The following is an 8,580-nucleotide window of genomic DNA, read 5'->3' as shown; positions in this document are numbered from 1 at the left end:
AGCTCCATCCTCTTTGGAACCCCCCTTCAGGTAGTTGAAGGCTGCTATCAAATCCCCCCTCATTCTTCTCTTCTGGAGACTAAACAATCCCAGTTCTCTCAGCCTCTCCTCATAAGTCATGTGCTCCAGACCCCTAATCATTTTTGTTGCCCTCCGCTGGACTCTTTCCAATTTTTCCACATCCTTCTTGTAGTGTGGGGCCCAAAACTGGACACAGTATTCCAGATGAGGCCTCACCAATGTCGAATAAAGGGGAACGATCACGTTCCTCGATCTGCTGGCAATGCCCCTACTTATACAGCCCAAAATGCCGTTAGCCTTCTTGGCAACAAGAGCACACTGTTGACTCATATCCAGCTTCTCGTCCACTGTGACCCCTAGGTCCTTTTCAGCAGAACTGCTACCTAGCCATTCGGTCCCTAGTCTGTAGCAGTGCATGGGATTCTTCCGTCCTAAGTGCAGGACTCTGCACTTGTCCTTGTTGAACCTCATCAGGTTTTTTTCTGCCCAATCCTCTAATTTGTCTAGGTCCCTCTGTATCCGATCCCTACCCTCTAGTGTATCTACCACGCCTCCTAGTTTAGTGTCATCTGCAAACTTGCTGAGAGTGCAGTCCACACCATCCTCCAGATCATTAATAAAGATATTAAACAAAACCGGCCCCAGGACCGACCCTTGGGGCACTCCACTTGAAACCGGCTGCCAACTAGACATGGAGCCATTGATCACTACCCGTTGAGCCCGACGATCTAGCCAGCTTTCTATCCACCTTACAGTCCATTCATCCAGCCCATACTTCTTTAACTTGGTGGCAAGAATACTGTGGGAGACCGTATCAAAAGCTTTGCTAAAGTCAAGAAATAACACATCCACTGCTTTCCCCTCATCCACAGAGCCAGTTATCTCATCATAGAAGGCAATTAGGTTAGTCAGGCACGACTTCCCCTTCGTGAATCCATGCTGACTGTTCCTGATCACTTTCCTCTCCTCTAAATGTTTCATAATTGATTCCTTGAGGACCTGCTCCATGATTTTTCCAGGGACTGAGGTGAGGCTGACTGGCCTGTAGTTCCCCGGATCCTCCTTCTTCCCTTTTTTAAAGATGGGCACTACATTAGCCTTTTTCCAGTCATCTGGGACCTCCCCCGATCGCCATGAGTTTTCAAAAATAATGGCTAATGGCTCTGCAATCTCACCCGCCAACTCTTTTAGCACCCTCGGATGCAGCGCATCCGGCCCCATGGACTTGTGCACGTCCAGTTTTTCTAAATAGTCCCGAACCACTTCTTTCTCCACAGAGGGTTGGTCACCTTCTCCCCATGCTGTACTGCCCAGTGCAGCAATCTGGGAGCTGACCTTGTGCGTGAAGACAGAGGCAAAAAAATCATTGAGTACATTAGCTTTTTCCACATCCTCTGTCACTAGGTTGCCTCCCTCATTCAGTAAGGGGCCCACACTTTCCTTGATTTTCTTCTTGTTGCTAACATACCTGAAGAAACCCTTCTTGTTTCTCTTAACATCTCTTGCTAACTGCAACTCCAAGTGTGATTTGGCCTTCCTGATTTCACTCCTGCACGCCTGAACAATATTTTTATACTCCTCCCTGGTCATTTGTCCAATCTTACACTTCTTATAAGCCTCTTTTTTGCATTTAAGATCAGCAAGGATTTCACTGTTTAGCCAAGCTGGTCGCCTGCCATATTTACTATTCTTTCTACACATCGGGATGGTTTGTTCCTGCAACCTCAATAAGGATTCTTTAAAATACAGCCAGCTCTCCTGGACCCCTTTGCCCTTCATGTTATTCTCCCAGGGGATCCTGCCCATCTGTTCCCTGAGGGAGTCAAAGTCTGCTTTTCTGAAGTCCAGGGTCCGTATTCTGCTGCTCTCCTTTCTTCCTTGTGTCAGGATCCTGAACTCGACCATCTCATGGTCACTGCCTCCCAGGTTCCCATCCACTTTTGCTTCCCCTACTAGTTCTTCCCTGTTTGTGAGCAGCAGGTCAAGAAAAGCTTTGCCCCTAGTTGGTTCCTCCAGCACTTGCACCAGGAAATTGTCCCCTACACTTTCCAAAAATTTCCTGGATTGCCTGTGCACCGCTGTATTGCTCTCCCAGCAGATATCAGGGTGATATCATGAGAACCAGGGCCTGTGATCTAGCAATTTCTGCTAGTTGCCAGAAGAAAGCATCATAGCATGCGGTGATGGTATAAGTTAATGAACTAGCAAGTTACAGGGAAGAGGAACTCACCAAACCCAACACCTGTAAAGATCCTCCCTTTAGAGAAAAGTAGACAAAAGAACACATTCTGTTTGAGGCACCAGAAGGAAAAGATGCAAGCAACAAATCAATGTTTTCAAAGAAAGGCAGCATTAAAAAAACAACCCAAAGCACCATCTCACTATGACGAATCCTTTCTGGTTTTGAGCCCTAGTCCTTAGACAGGGACAATACTACATGTGGGAGGAGCAAGGAGAGGCTTTGAAGAAAATGAGGGAACAGCTCATGAGAGGACTTCATGAACACCATGGGAAGCATTTTTGCACACAAACTGGGTGATTATCTAAATGACCTGAGACTCCATAACAAGGAAGAATGGGAGGGTTAGGACAATGAGGAGGAAAGCACCAGGGTGAAATTTTGGTTCCATTGACAAGTTGATGGCAAAACCCCCACTGAGTTCAATGGGACCAGGATTTCACCCCCTATTCCTCCCAGTGTCTTGCTATTGTTGAGAAGACTCTCACAGGGTTGACTGAGCTTAAGAAAATATGACACAGTTCTGAGTATGTCTCTCAAGTCTGATTTCTCCATCTTAAAAGTCAAAAAGCTCGGCAATCGTAGCCTGGAGAGGGTTTCAAGTTACCAGTAAAGCTGGAGAGATAACCAACTCTAGCATTCATACCATTTGCATTGTGCTTGGAACATTTTGCTTTAATTCATACTGTTCTTTCTTTTAGTTTTACAAATTTGCTCATTACTGATTTATCATAAAAATAGAATACTTCAGAGTCCTGTTGGATTCCAATTATTGTGTCCGTCTGGCCTGACATGGTAATTTTCACCTGGAGCAGTCAAAGTGTATTTTGTGAGTAAGAATGGAATTTCTCATTTAAATAAAAAGAAAGAAGCAGTTTGTCATTTAGCAGGGAATAAATTAATTACCAGACAAGGACTGTGAGGGAAAGACACAGGGATATAGAAGAAAAGAGGAAATATTTTTTGTAAAGGAAAGTCTGTATTGACGAGGATAGGCACTGAAGATGGTTGTGCCAGAATATCTACATAAATGCATACAACATCCCGTTTTCTCCTGTAAACATTTTTGAGTTTACATTTTATCATCTGCTAGGCTCAGTTGTTTGAATGATCTTAAACTGGAAACATCATTTTTGTGTAGAAAGTCATTTGCAGAATGCCATTTTACTGGTTTCTGTGAAGCTCCCAGCACAAAAATAATAAACAACAATTATGCTGCTTACTGTAGCAGATACAACCCTGGGGAGACTATAATTCTACCTGTCCTGCAGGCAACTTCCATGGAATAACATGAAGTTCCTGTAAAGCAAACACTCCCTTTCCTGCAGGACAGGAAGGATGTTAACACTCCAGAATTATACACGGTACATATACTACCTCCAATGTCTCCTCATGCATCAAATACATCAACAACGGAGTGCCAGGATTCCAGTGCAAAACTTATTTACTTGCTCACTCCCTGGCTCTATAGATCATAGAAATCCTTGGCCGCTCTCACAATTTGCCTCTACCTCTCTGTCAAGAGCATGTTTTCCCCACTGATGGTAATTCACCCTAAGAGCTCTTAGGTCTTGCTCCATATTATCCCGCCATCTTCTCCGAACTCCACTGCACCTCCCTTTAGCAAACTATAGCAGAGGCCAGCAATGAAGAGGGTGACTTGAAAATTCCTGAGCCAAGCAATACAGTCTTTTCTACTGCACTCAGTTTTTATTCACTCCTTACTCAGATAAAAATATCATTTGTTTCAGTGGGAGTTTTGCAGAGTAAAGACAACAGAATTTAGCCCCCTGATTCTTGTCAGTTTAAGTCAGCCTTTTAGTATTTATTAAATCAGTATTTTATTATTGTGATTTTTGTTGTGCTCAGCCCCCAGAATAATACTTCCCAAAATTCTCAAAGCTGAGCTTCAAAAAATTACTTTCAAGGGCTCAGCTGTGGTTTTGCCACTGACCCTGAGTAAAAGGCAGTGTGTAGCTGTACTGCTACTAGAATCAAACCAGGAACCATCTCTTGGAGAGAGACGTCTGGTCTCTGGTTGCCCCCTTGCTCCATTGGAGAAATAATCTGCACCATCCCTATATCTGGGTCAGCGGAGCTGGCTGGTATATTGTGGGGGAGAGCGCTAAAGCTTCACTTATTCATTGTAACACCGACTCCCCATCCATTTGCACAAGAGGGGAAATAGAGGCTTTGTAGAGCCTGCCCTCCGCCCACCATACTGCTACCTATAATATGTCCCCTTACTCCCATGCACAGGCACACAACATAATCTGCCCCTACATTTGCACCTGCCACATTTTGCAATTAATTGTTTGTGTTTGCAAAGCTCAGAATCAACAGGCCAAATTTTCAGAAAGCTAGAATCCCAGGAGTTTAAGCAAAAGAGCACGGTGATATATTACATCTACATTTGTACATGCAATGAATAATTACACATATAAATGGCCATTTAGGCACCGACCTTCCATCTGCATTCACAAATACCTCACTCTTTATGCAATTACCACGACTGAACAAGTAAAGCAAAATTAGGTGCAAAACTGCACACAGTTTCTCCACACAAACTGGGACCGCTCTGTTCTTCTGTAAATTTGATCCTACCTGTGAGAATTGGCTATTTGTGTGAACAAATTCTGTTCTATCCTATGTAGGTTCTTATTCTACCCTCGTCACCACTGTACCTGAGCTCCTCCCCACAGTGCCTTAAGTGACATGACTAACATCTGACAGACGTGGTTCATTCTCTCGCTTATCCACTCCCCAGGAGAGGATTGTGTGTGAGGTGAAATTTTTGGTCTGGTTTGGGAGGAGGTTTTTTTGTTTGTTTGTTTGTTTTTAAATGCACACACTGCTTTTTGGTTGTTAGAGAAGGCAGGCTGAAGAAGTTCACCTTGCAGGAGATGCAGAAGGTGGGGAGGTTTGTGATGGTCCTTACTTCCCATGGGAGTTTGTTCCACAGTCTTGTACTGGCTCCTGCAAAAGTTCTGTCTCCTGCACAGACAAATCTTACCCTTACGTTAGAAAGTTCCATTTGTTAGAGAAGCGGTCGACCATGGTCCTCATCCCAGAGCTTTAGGCAAACTTTTACGTATCCCAGACCTTTGAGCCCCTTGAAGATAAGGACTGAAACCTTGACTCAATGTTGTATGGGGAGTGGAAGACAGATTTGATATGCTCGCAATAGCCCATGTTGCTGAAGAGTCACACTGCAGTGCTTTGTACCAGTTGGAGTTTCCTGAGGGCTGATGGCTTCATGCCAATAGAAGCTGAGGGCAAAATTAATATCTGCCTCAAAGCGAGAAGGATCTTTTGTGGTCACACAAGTAAGTCATACAGAGGCCCATTTTTATATTGTCCCAAAGATCTTCAACTATGAACCAAATTTTGATAATGAGCTTGGAGTTCTCTTCAGGATGACATCGACATCACCTGTAGGATGAATCAAAGCCCTCGGAGGTCTTTCCTCTGACGTTGGTGGCTTTTAGATCAAGCGCATGATGTAGGCTATGGTATGCTCTTTCAACATGGCATGTAGTGAATAGAAAGCAGTCTGATTGTTAGAAAGATCACATGGTGCTGACTAATAATACTAAGCTTATGGAGAAAGGATGCTCCATATTTAAGGAGTGTGGATTTAGCCACAGAGGCTGAAGCACTCAGACTAGGGGCTGGATTTACAAGGGAGACTTAGGCGTTGCTCCATTCAGCATTGCAGTGCCTAACTTATAGACCGCCTAGTGGAATTCACAACCCTGACTGAGGTGTCCACGCCCCTTGTACAATACAAGGGGGTGTAGTCTAAGCCCCATCCTCAAAGGGAACTAGGCACCCAGCTCCAATCAGGATTCACAGCCATGCATCCTTTCCTGGAGTTAGACACCTAAAGACAAACCAAGGAGAAGGAATTGGAACCCAGGCCTCCTCCTTCCCAGATGAGGATGCTAATGATCAGGCTACAGAGTCATTCTCTCTCTGGCCAAATGAATATCTAAGTATGTATACAAAGTGGAACAGCTTCAAAACAAAACACACACACTCACTCACACTCTCTCTCTCTCTCTCTCTCTCTCCCCACCCCCCGAATACCCTATAGGTGAGTGAGTAAAGCACTCTCCTAGGAGATAGAAGATCTGAGTTCAAGCCCCTGCTCTACATCCGGCAAAGTGGGGATTTGAAGCTAGGTTTCCCATATACTGAGCAAGTGTTCTTGGTCACTGGGACACTGTCTCAAAGGGGACCATGCCTTCCCCCTTTGTGTGGGGTTAGGTATGCTCTAAGCATGCAGACCAGCATAGGGTCCTCAATCAAGATAGGTGGGAGAACCCACCAGGGCTTAGACATCAGTTTAGGCATCAAGCTGCTCAGTGGTGTCAGGACTGAGGCAGCAGTGCGCATGCCAAGTGGAAGAAATGTAGGCACCTAGGGAGCTTTACAAGAGAAACATAGACATCCAGGGACTTTAGGCATTTCCAATGTTAGATAGCAGCTGAGAGGTGGTTTTGTGAATGCCAGTGATGCCTAAATGTTGGACTTAGGCACCTAAAGGGGCAGCTAGACACCTACATTTCTCTTGTGACTCTAACCCCAGGTCTCATGACAGTTAGAATAGAATTCTGCATTCTGAATGTCCCATCTTCCCTTGTGAGCAAAGAAATGCTGTGCTCCGTTTAAACCGCTCTCAGCTTCTCGGTCACATTTCCCATTATGGACTTTACTCTTCTTCTCCAATACAGGCACCTAGCGGGACTGGGCCCTTTGTTGTGCTCAATGTGTCCTGCTGGTAATTTAGCTGGAGACTCAGGTACAGAGACAGGAAAGAAAATGTCCTTTGCAGCTAAGGGATAATGGTAAAAAAAAATTAAGTACATCAGATGCAGGAAGCCTGCTAAACAACAGTGGAGCCACTGGACGATTGAGATGCTAAAGGAGCACTCAAGGATGATAAGGCCATTGTGGAGAAACTAATTTAATTCTTTGCATCAGTCTTCACGGCTGAGGATGTGAGGGAGATTCCCAAACCTGAGCAATTCTTTTTAGATGACAAATCTGAGGAACTGTCCCAGATTGAAGTGTTATTAGAGAAGGTTTTGGAACAAATTGATAAATTAAACAGTAATAAGTCTCCAGGACCAGATGGTATTCACCCAAGAGTTCTGAAGGAACTCAAGTGTGAAATTGCAGAACTACTAACTATGGTTTGTAACCTATCATTTAAATCAGCTTCTGTACCAAATGACTGGAGGATAGCTAATGTGACGCCAATATCTAAAAAGGGCTCCAGAGGTGATCCTGGTAATTATGGGCCAGTAAGCCTGACTTCAGTAGCAGGCAAACTGGTTGAAACTATACTAAAGAACAGAATTGTCAGACACATTGATGAACATCATTTGTTGGGGAATAGTCAACATAGCTTTTGTAAAGAGAAATCATGCCTCACCAATCTACTAGAATTCTTTGAGGGGGTCAACAAGCATGTGGACAAGGGGTATCCAGTGGATATAGTGTACTTAGATTTTCAGAAAGCCTTTGACAAGGTCCCTCACCAAAGGCTCTTAAGCAAAGTAAGCTGTCATGGGATAAGATGGAAGGTCTTCTCGTGGATTGGTAACTGGTTAAAAGATAGGAAACAAAGGAATAAATGGTCAGTTTTCAGAATGGAGAGAGGTAAATAGTGTTGTCCCCCAAGGGTTTGTACTGGGACCAGTCCTATTCAACATATTCACAAATGATCTGGAAAAAGGGGTAAACCGTGAGTTAGCAAAATTTGCAGATGATACAAAACTACTCAAGATAGTTACGTCCAAAGTAGACTGCAAAGAGCTACAAAGGCATCTCACAAAATTAGGTGACTGGGCAACAAAATGGCAGATAAAATACAATTTTGATAAATGCAAAGTAATGCACATTGGAAAACATAATCCCAACTATACATTATAAAATGATGGGGTCTAAATTAGCTGTTACCATTCAAGAGAAAGATCTTGGAATCATTGTGGATAGTTCTCTGAAAACATCCACTCAAAGTGCAGCGGGAGTCAAAAAAGCTAACAGAATGTAGGGAATCATTAAGAAAGGGATAGATAATAAGACAGAAAATATCATATTGCCCCTATATAAATCCATGGTGTGACGGGTTGGATCACAGAAACCCCCTTGGGTACTGCCAACTGATGTGCCAAGACTACTTTTCCCCCTGCTTTCCCTGCCAGCTCAGGACCCCAGCACCCTGTCTTGCTGGGCCAGACACGCCCGTCTGCTCCAACACAGACCCAGGGTCTGAATTACTTGTCCCAAAGCTGCAGACATAACTGAAAGCA

Source organism: Trachemys scripta, chromosome 13 (assembly GCF_013100865.1).
Source record: "Trachemys scripta elegans isolate TJP31775 chromosome 13, CAS_Tse_1.0, whole genome shotgun sequence".
In the NCBI taxonomy this organism is placed as follows: domain Eukaryota; kingdom Metazoa; phylum Chordata; order Testudines; family Emydidae; genus Trachemys; species Trachemys scripta.
Note: the sequence above shows the minus strand (reverse complement) of the source record.